This window comes from Oncorhynchus masou, chromosome 24 (assembly GCF_036934945.1).
Source record: "Oncorhynchus masou masou isolate Uvic2021 chromosome 24, UVic_Omas_1.1, whole genome shotgun sequence".
Classification (NCBI taxonomy): Eukaryota; Metazoa; Chordata; class Actinopteri; order Salmoniformes; family Salmonidae; genus Oncorhynchus; species Oncorhynchus masou.
In genome coordinates this window covers 84,987,548-84,998,580 of record NC_088235.1, presented here as the reverse complement: position 1 = coordinate 84,998,580, position 11,033 = coordinate 84,987,548, and the positions used below count along the sequence as shown (strand labels likewise).

Here is an 11,033-nt window from a genome sequence, read left to right as displayed (position 1 = left end):
CGGGGTTACTGCCTGCCCTGGGCTCATTGTTCCACACACTCATTCATCCCATTAATCCATCCGCAGGATCAACCTACTCCACAGAATAGTATATGCTGGTTCCCGTAGACAAGTCCTCCCTTATTCACCAACATTAATATTATTCCATAACTTAAACCTGGAGTCTAATCATATTCAGCTATACTTAATTATTGATGTACCTTTCCGCAGGGCATGGGAAAGGTAGTAACACAGCAGAGAACTGTCGTGTGGGAATAACAACTGTAATCACGTGTATAAAACCACATAATCTCCTTCCCCTTGTGTAATATCAGGATAACAATGTGTAATTTGGGTATTTTGATAAGGGTTTCTTATAGCATGGATCTTTGTAAAACCTTCAAAAAACAATATGATGATGGCTAACGGTGAGGACGGTGAGTTTGACAGATGGGTGTGAAAACAGAGCAAGTGGCTCTACTTTGTATAATAAAAGACCTGGGTGAGTTGAATTACAGTGGGACACAGCTGGATAGCAACACTGTCTGTAAATCATCTAATAAGGGCCTCTCCTTTTGTTTCTTTGAGAAGGTTTCTGAACTTTGCTTCCACAATGTTCTAATGACGAATAAACCAATGCATATATTGTTTTTTTTTTAAATACACCTAGCACAGAGGAAACAGTGATATTAAATGGACATGGTTTTCAAATCACATACACGTGTTTAGCAGATGTTATTGCGGGTGTAGTGAAATGCTTGTGTTTCTAGCTCCGACAATGCAGTAATATCTAACAAGTAATGTCTCACAATACACACAATACACACAAATCTAAAGTAATGGAATGGAATTAAGAATATATGAGTATGTGGACAATCAATGTCAGAGCGGTATAGACTTAGATACAGTAGAATAGAATACAGTATATACATATGAGATGAGTAATGCAAAATATGTAAACATTATTAAAGTGACTTATGTTCCATTATTAAAGTGACCAGTGATTTCAAGTCTATGTATATAGGGCAACAGCCTCTAATGTGCTACTGATGGCTATTTTTCAGTCTGATGGCCTTGAGATAGAAGCTGTTTTTTAGTCTCTCAGTCCCAGCTTTGATGCACCTGTACTGACCTCGCCTTCTGGATGATAGCGGGGTGAAAAGGCCGTAGCTCGGGTGGTTGTTGTCATTGATTAACTTTTTTTTGTTGCCTTCCTGTGACATCGGGTGTTGTAGGTGTCCTGGAGGGCAGGTTGTTTGCCTCCGGTGAGGCGTTGGGCAGACCGCACCACCCTCTGGAGAACCCTGCAGTTACGGGCAGTGCAGGTGCCATATCAGGCGGTGATATAGCCCGACAGGATGCTCTCAATTGGGTGTCTGTAAAAGTTGGTGAGGGTTTTAGGTGCCAAGCCAAATTTCTTCAGCCTCCTGAGGTTGAAGAGGCTCTGTTCTGCCTTCTTCATCACACTGTCTGTGTGGGTGTACCATTTCAGTTTGTCAGTAGCCTCTTAACACCTCCTGCATTGTGTTATCCAATTAGGCAATGCTGTGACACAAAATATGAAAAGTTAAAGGAGGGAGGTTAGATACACATGATGAAAAGGTTTAGGGTAGTGCTTCAGATTTGCTAATGTCTGGACTGATTGTAAGAAATGATCAAAAATGAATAGACGGGTGTTGCATTGTCCAACAGTAATAGGAAAACAAAAACACTAAACTAGTTTCTGTGTCTTTTACACATGCAACTCAAATCTCAAATCTTTGAAGAATTGCACAACTTGAGACAAGGGTTGGAGAGGTTACTTTCTAAATGTAATCAGTTACAGTTACTATTTACCTGTCCAAAATTGTAATCAGTAATGTAACTTTGGGATTTACCCAAACTCAGTAACGTAATCTGATTACATTCAGTTACTTTTATATTACTTTCCCAATAAGAGGCATTAGAGGAAGACAAAAATGTATGTTACCAATTGAACAACATTGCAGGATAAATCAATGTTAAAGTTTACATAGCTGGCCATACATGGATGTTACATTTTACTTTATGGGTTGGTTTTGTAGGCTTCTTCTAACCCATCATTTTCTACTACATATAGTAGTACGATTAAAATATCTTTACATTAATATATATCATTTGTAAGTCCAAAAAGGATGTAGCAACTACAGATGGCCCCTTTAAGTCTATCAAAAGTGTGTGAGTTTGAGCATGTGTCCATTAGGTCTATGGATTTTATTTATCAGCATCAATTAGATGAGCAATAAAAGTCCCACTTTTATTCCGTAGGCTGGGATCCACACTATGCAGTTGTTACAAGAGCACATTTTTCACTAGCTGTCCACTGGTTCAAAAATCAATGATTTATAGGCAGTTTAAACATCTTGAATTCAACCATTATGGGGTTCAAATTCAAATATAGATTTGTGAACAGCCATCCACAGCAACCACAATCCGTAAGATGCTGACCACACAGCTCGCATCACGTGCGCGAGCATTGCAAAATAAATGTACACATACATGTTATTCAATTATTGCACCTAGACTGCTCGCGTGGGTCAACGAGCATCTGCATTGCCAGGCACTAAAATAGAACATGGTTCTATTTGTGACGCTTGACGCGCTGCAAGTCCCGCCTCTCCCATCTCCTCATTCGTTTTTAGGAGCATATACACATGTGGTTGATTGAAAGATGAACTGAGGTCCACACTCCAATGCAGTTGGTAGTGGTAATGCCTCTTAAAGTTGGTTGCCAACTGCCATATAAAGTCCAAAGAAGAAGCCTTTTATCTGTGGATTAATTGTCGGTGTAGAGTGCCTTGTGCGTTTCAGGTAAAATATGATTCACATCAATGCGCTATGTAAATATCAATAATAAGTGCTATCCGTATTGCTGTAGACTACATTACTGCTGCCATCCTTACCTCCAAGCTTTTTTTCAAGTTGGATAATCTTTGGATACCGACAGCAGTCGCACCATTGGAAGACATAGCTTGGACCGTAGCCTACAAAAGCCTATTCCTGCTCTTTCCCGCGATCCATCAAACACATTTGGTGTGTCATGATAGTGGTCTCTGACTTGGGGTCAGACTAACTCAGATGGAACAAACTGGAACTTGTGCCTTTTTTCAATGCTGATTTGAATGTCATTGAGAAAATAGAGAAGTGTCAAACATCCTTTCTGAATTTAAAAGTAATCTTCAAAGTAATCATCTAGTGTTTCAAAAGTATCTGTAATATGATTACAATATTTTTTCCCGTAATATAACGGCTTACAGATACCGTTTTTTGTAATCCCTTACATGTAATGGATTACATGTAACTCGTTACTCCCCAACCCTGTTGAGACAACACGTTGTATCTAAAAGCTTCTGCTATACACTAGTCACATTGTCCAAGATGCAGACGTACTAAGCCCATTATTGTGTATGAGTAATGTATAGCCTGTAGGATGCATTGATGCTTTAGTTTCATACTCCATGCTTGACCCAGATCTGTTTGTACTCTTGCCATGCTCTGCAGCTAATATGTTTTGCATATATTACTCACTGCAACCATCCCCAACAAGCCACCACCAGACCCTCTTTAGCAGTGATCTAGATCTGCAGAGTAACGTCTATTGCAGTAAGAGAGCTATATGTCATACATGGACCTAAGTGAAGGTGATGTAAAGGCAGAGGAGACATAGCATGAGGATGTGTTACAAATCATTTAAACGAGGATCACTGTGCATTAGCTCTTGGCCAGCAGTGGATGATTATGGTCTCATATAAACTACAAGTGTGGCCCTCAAATTGTGTTTTAAATGAAAGCTTTGGCTGCGGTGAGTGAGGAGGGGCGTGTAATACATAAGTATATGATACAGTAGTTAATGTTTTGATTGAATAGCATGTATCTAATGAGTACACCATGCATGCATCTCTCTTCTAAAGGTGCAACATTGAAAAGTAAGTTAGTAACCATCAATTATTTGGTATATAAGTCACAATTCATATTCAGAGGTTCTTGAAATATTCAAAATTCTGAGTTCATAGAAACATTTCAAACCGGCTTGGAGTCAAGGACTAAAGACCATCAGCTGTTAACAGTTTTTATCACATTGCTTCTCCACTTACCACATATCAGTCTGTTGCTAAGCAACTGTAAAATAAAACAGTAAACCTCTGAAGTCAGATAACCTCCTACCAATCACCCTCCACTTCATATTCACAGCATAGATATGGGCCTTTCGATTATTACATAGGAGAGGGACGATTTGGAGGGGAGTGATTATGATGGCATTTTTCACAAGGGACATGCAATTCTATTCAGAAGAAATGTCTTTATAGATTTCTGAAGGCAACATTCTTGATGGAATTCTCTGAATAAAAGTTGTATCAGTTCCTTCATGTGACATAGGTCTAGTCTTTGTTCTTCGATGAGATTCTTCCAGGCCTACTGATCCCATGCTTGTGGATTATGAAATGAGCTTGTGTTATTTTATAGTATGTCACTATGTGAACATTTATGTTTGAATAGACTTATGTTTCAGGGTGCTGTACTGTTGGTCTGTCACATGGGGATACCTGGGTTGGGTCTGGAATAGCCTATCTTTATTCAGTGTATTCTTGACAATACCATTTTAACACTGTAATAATACCCATGTAAGTACAGTGTAATTACAGATTATGTGCACATTTCGGACTGTAATAAACTCACATCATTGATTATATTGTTTTGTGTAAATCATATAACACACTCTAAAGGCCTCGATAGATATAAAACAAATATATTTTTCCCAACTCCTTGAGGTGATAAAAAAATGTATTGCTCAGAAAAGGTCTGCATCATTGAGGATAGATGTCATCATAAATAGGGAATGTAACCATCTGTATCAACAGCCTGCACCCTGTGAGTTCACAATCTGGCTTCCAGTTTATGAACATCGGCGCAGTTATGTTAAAATTCATGTCAATCAAACATATGAGCCAATCCGCGTTGTGTAGGGGTGGGCGCTCCAATTGCCAATAAACCTGTTTGATTGACATTGTAGGTCTGTAGCGCAGCGCATGCTGTGCCCATCGCAGCAAGTGTTATAAAAGGCTGCTATTATATGCAAGCGAAATATCTAAGTAGATAAATGATTGAGAAATCAAAACAACATTCGAGGAAGTAGCTATACCACATACCTACATTTACTCCGACCATCACTACCCCGAAAGGAAGAATTTGTGCAAGTTTAATTAAGAACGTGACTAATTCGTAAACTAGAGGATTTGACCGAGGGAAAACGACTGCATTTGTTGTGACCTTGTGAAGGTTTAATCAAAATGTACGACCTGCTCAATACGGTAGGTATTTTTTTAAGTGTTATGCATGTGCATGTTCTTTATGCTGCGCAGGAGGCTCGTTACATCATGTAAACTGTACTGGTCCAGTGAGTGCTATAACCTACTGTATCTGCATTGTGGAGGATAAACTACGCCTACCGAATTAGGCAAAAACGTATTTGCAGGTAAACCCTTGTATTTACTAAAGTGAGTATCTTGGCTCAGTTTTTTTTATTTTCAATATTTACTGTAACATATAGTCTACTACTGTATACAAGGATACCACTACTCAGCCTGGTTTCATATACTAAACGTAACAAAGTAAACGAAAATCGGGGATGCAAAAAATAGTATGATATGATGTTTGGTATGGTTATATAAGACAGATGGTTACTTAAGGCAAAAACGAAAGTAGGGTGGTTGGTTGGGGTGGATGGGCGGGCATCGTTTGCAAATTTGTAACATGTAATACGAATTGTACACTGGACAAAAATATAAATGCAGCATATAAAGTGCTGGTACCATGTTTCATGAGCTGAAATAAAAGATCCCGGAAATTTTCCATATGCATATTTCTCTCAAAATTTGTTTATATCCCTGTTAGTGAGCAGTTTATCCTTTGTCAATATAATCCATCCACCTGACAGGTGTGGCATATCAAGAAGCTGATTAAACAGCATGATCATTACACAGGTGCACCTTGTGTTGGGGACAATAAAAGGCCACTCTAAAATGTGCAGTTTTTTAACCCAACATAATACCACCGATGTATCAAGTTTTGAGGGAGCGTGCAATTGGCATGCTGACTGCAGGAATGTCCACCAGAGCTGTTGCCAGAGATTTGAATGTTGGAGGAGTATTTCTGTCTGTAATAAAGCCCTTTTGTGGGGAAAAACTCATTCTGATTGGCTGGGCTTGGCTCCCAAGTGGGTGGGTCTATGCCTTCCCAGGCCCACCGATGGCTGCACCCCTGTCCAGTCATGTGAAATCCATAGATTAGGGCCTAATTAATGTATTTCAATTGACTAATTTCCTTATATGAACTGTAACTCAATAAAATCTAAGAAATTGTTGCATGTTGCATTTATATTTTGTTCAGTTTAATTTGTAACATATCATACGAAATGCGGGATGGACATCCACAAATTAATTCATACCATACGAAATGTAACAACTAAATGGACTGTCGTATTTACATACAAAATAATACAAAGTGCTCTGAGACCAGGCTGCACTACTACGAATTACACTAGTTTAATTCAAAGCTCCAGCAACACTTATGTTGCATATGAGTGCTGTCATCCATTGTGAAAGGGCGGTTTGCATTGGTTACATTGCAGGTTACATTGTTGCATGTGAACATATCACCATAAGCTCTTTAGATAGCTTTGCTTATGTGCCCTGAGCTGTGTCTCCTAGGCTAATACTGGAGTGCATGCCTATACAGACTTTCCCTCATCCCCACTATGCCAAGTCCATCCATGCTGACTCTCTAAAAACACCATTCACAGAGCTGTGTAAAGCTGCTGATGCCTAACATCAAAGAGACTGAGTAATGAGGGAGAATATGAGGGAAACAAAATAATAGAATTCATCAGCAGCACCCATATGTAAAATGTATGCACACATGACTAAGTCGCTTTGGATAAAAGCTTCTGCTAAACGGCATATATTATCAGGCTGTGTTCAAGTAGGCTAAGGTTATCAAAGGATTGATTGGAAACTACTTAGTCATCTAATGTCATCCATTTTGTGTATGGTTTGCGTTTGGCCACTTTCTTAACTATCACTAGTACTTTTATACTAGTACAGTTGAGACTTGAGTACACATACCTCCTCTATTGAATGGACTTCATGCCTCAAACTCACACTGAGCATCCATTTTACACTCAGCTCTCTTTAGCCAATTGCTACCAGAAGAAAATAGTTGCTATGGAATACCCAACCCAAGCACTCAGCCGAATACCAATGATTCTCTAAAAAGTTTGCTATAACTTTTTGCCCATGTAAGAAATGTATTTCTCCAGAAGAACCTTCTGTTTGACGCTAGCTGACCTAAGCTATTTTCTTCTAGGGAGAGCGGTCCTCCATGTCATTGCCAGCTTGCCTGGGTCCTATGGGGTTACTGAGGCTAAGATATCACTTACAGGCCAGAGCACAAATCAAAAGGCAGTGGATAGAATTATACCAATGAAACAAAATCTGGTAATACAGGTTGTTTTGCTAATTACATTGGTAGTAGCCTAGTTGGTCACTGAACATGATATGGCATCTTTTTTAAACCTGAGAAACTGACCCTTATTTGGAAAATCTGTCAGCGATTAAAGCAGGTACCAATGTGTAAGATAGTGGACCCTAGGTGGTCTTATCAGGGACTGCGAAGAATCACGAGTCAGGTGCAAAATGCAGATATATTTACAGGCGCTATAAGGAAACAAGGCAAGGCCCAGATGGTTTGAGTCTTGATATTTATTGAACAATCCAAAAGGGGGAGTCCAGGAGGTACAGAGTGGCAGGCAGGCACGAGGTCAGGGCAGGCAGAATGGTCATGCAGGCGGGTACAGAGTCCAGAAAACAGGCAAGGGGCAAAAACAGGAGTGCGGGAAAAACTATGGTTGACTTGAAAAATACACAAGACGAATTGCCACAGAGAGACAGGAAACACAGGGATAATAAGCAACACCTGGAGGGGGTGGAGACAATCACAAGGTGAAACAAATCACGGCGGTGGAAGTCGGCGATGAGGGCTGGATCCAGGATGTCTCCAGTGGGAACCCAGCACCTCTCCCCCAGGCAGTAACCCTCCCAGTTAACCAGATACTGGAAACCCCTGCCCCATGTTTGAACACCCAGGAGATGTTACAACCTGTATGCCGGATGGCCATCAATGACACGGGGAGGGGTGGGGCCCTGGGGACAGAAGACAAAGGACTGTGAGACACGGGCTTAATCCTAGACATATGAAATGTAGGATGAATGCGGAGGGTCCGGGGTAACAAGAGATGGACAGCAGTGGAACTATGGACTCTAGAGATGGGAAACGGACCAATGAAATGAGGGGACAGTTTGCACTCTACCCGAAGGGGCAGGTCCCGTGTGGACAACCATATCCTCTGCCCAATGCGGTAACGGGGAGCTGGAGTCCAGCCGGCGGTCCGTTTGTCGACGATACCTGGAGTTGGTCTTGAGAAGTGCTACCCGAGCTCTTCTCCAGGTATGTTGACAGCGGCGGACAAACATCTGGGCCGAGGGTACGTTGACTTACGGTTCTTGTTCTGGGTAGAGTGGAGGTTGATACTCCATGCAACACTCAAAAGGGGAGAGTCCTGTGTGCCACCAGAAATGTTGTCAGAGGAATGCTAGGGTACGGCGGAAACCGGAATGACAGGTCAGCCTGGAGGAATGAGCTCATTTCAGGACCGGACTGAGTTAGGGACAAACAGCTGGTTAGCCAGGCCCCCTTCAGGTCCAGGCTGGGAACGTTGTGCCTTGCAAACAAGGGTCTCAATACACCAACCCAGTGAGGCTGCAAGGCATGAGGTAGGGAGAATGGTTTTGGAGACTGAGGGTTTGGCAAAGGAACTGTATAGGCGGGAGAGGGTGTCAGGCTTCACATTCTTGGACCCTGGGCGGTAGGAAATGGTGAAGTTAAATCTTGTAAACAGGAGAGCCCACCGGGCCTGCCTGGAGTTAAACCGCTTTGCTGTATGGAGATATTCAATATTTTCATGGTTGGTCCAGACCAGGAATAGCTGTTCTGCTCCTTCCAGCCAGTGCCTCCACTCTTCCAACGCCATCTCACCGCCAGGAGTTCTCGGTTACCTACATCGTAGTTCCTCTCTGCAGGATTGAGACGATGGGACAGGAATGAAGCTTTTGGTCCTAGGCAGATTGCTGGGACAGGATGGCCCCCACTCCAACATCAGAAGCATCAACCTCTACCACAAATTTACGGGATGGATCCAGATGGATGAGGTTTGGAGCTGTTGTGAACCGATGCTTCAGGTCCACAAAGGCTTTGTCGACAGCTGGAGGCCATGTGAACGGTACCTTGGGAGAGTTGAGTGCAGAGAGGGGGGCCGCCAGGGTGCTGTAACCCTGAATTAAACGGTGGTAGAAGTTAGCAAAACCCAGGAAATATTGCAACTGCACCCTTGACGAAGGTTGAGGCCAATCCTCCACTGCTTTCACCTTTCCAGAATCCATCTAGCCAATTTCCTCAGCGATGACATATCCCAGAAAGGAGTTTGTAGAGCGGTGGATCTCACTTCTCGGCTTTCATGAACAATTGGTTCTCCAGGAAGCGCTGAAGGACCTGTCTGACATGAAGAACATGTTCTTGGGCAGACAGGGAAAAAAAACAGGGTGTTATCAAGGTAGACAAACACAAAACAGTTTAACAATCCCGGAGCACATCGTTTACCTGTGCCTGGAAGACAGAGTGGGCATTGGGGAGTCCAAACGGCATGACCTGGTACTCATAATGTCCACTGGCTGTGTTGAATACTGTCTTCCACTCATCTCCTTCGTATATCCAAACCAGGTGGTATGCATTCTGAAGGTCCAGCTTGGAAAAAATGGTGGCACCCTGGAGAAGTTTGAAAACGGAGGAGAAGAGTGGTAGGGGGTAACAATTCTTAACCGTAATGTAATTTAGACCCCGGTAGTCAATGCACGGACAGAGGGTCTTGTCGTTCCTCTCCACAAAGAAAAATCCTGCACCTGCAGGGGATGCAGACAGATGGTAGCTAGAGAGTCCTCTATGTACTCCTCCATGTCCTTGGTCTCCAGCCAGGATAGAGAATATAGCCTACCATGAAGTGGTGTGGTGCCTGGGAGGAGATCAATGGCACTATCATAAGGACGGTGCGGGGGAAGAGAAGTAGCCTGTGCCTTGCTGAAGACCTCCAGGAAGTTGTGGTACTCTGTGGAGACGGCAGAGAAATCCAAGACTTGACTTAAGCCCTGAGGAGGCCGTCTCGAGGAATGCTGCGCTGCTTTGAGGCAATCGGAATGGCAGAACGGACTCCATCCCAGTATTGAACTTGTGGTCCAATCAATAATGGGGATGTGTTTGTTGAGCCAAGAAAATCCCTAAACAGGAACATGGGGAGACTCAATGAGGAGAAGCTGTATAGCCTCACTGTGATTTCCTGAAACCCGCAGATTAACAGGAACAGTACTGTAGGTAACTCTACCAATGGAGCGGCCGTCCAGTGCTCTAGTGTCCATGGGAACAGAGAGGAGTTGAGTTGGGATACCTAATTCAGAAACTAGGGTAGCGCCCATAAAAATCTCATGCACACCAGAGTCAATAAACACCCGGAGAGATTTAGACTGGTCTCCCCACAGCGGTATCACAAAAAAAGGAGTGAGGTTGATGGGATGTAGAGGATTCCCAGCCTGGTTCACCAGTGTACTTGTACCTACTACATAAATAGGTATCTTAACTGTGCAGGTGGCTATATAATGTCCCACAGCCCCACAGTACAGACAACAGTTGGAACTTAACCTATGTGAACATTCCCTAGGCGATAACCTAGCTCTGCCCAGTTGCACAGGTTCCGGACTCACCCGTCGCCGATGACTCTTGAGGGAGCTCGGGTGGCTTCCGATCCTCTCAGAAAAACAGCCTTCAGGGAGTTCCTTCGAAGGTGAGCGAGCCTCTGCGGATGAACGAGTGTGACCTAGGCCAGACCTCCTCTCACTCCTGCGTTCCCTTAGACGTCCATCAATTCTAATGGTGAG

The 11,033-nt window shown here is 42.8% G+C and overlaps 1 protein-coding gene across 7 annotated transcripts in view; it reads left to right on the top strand.

The window, feature by feature from the left end:
* The first annotated feature begins 5,031 nt into the window (after positions 1-5,031).
* The window catches only part of lrrc7 (leucine rich repeat containing 7), a 190,825-nt gene continuing 184,823 nt past the window's right edge, over positions 5,032-11,033 (top strand). For all 7 annotated transcript variants that reach the window (XM_064935349.1, XM_064935353.1, XM_064935350.1 and 4 more), the window contains exon 1: positions 5,032-5,306. The gene's annotated coding sequence lies outside the window, so the exon portion shown is untranslated. The remainder of the gene's footprint in view (positions 5,307-11,033) is intronic.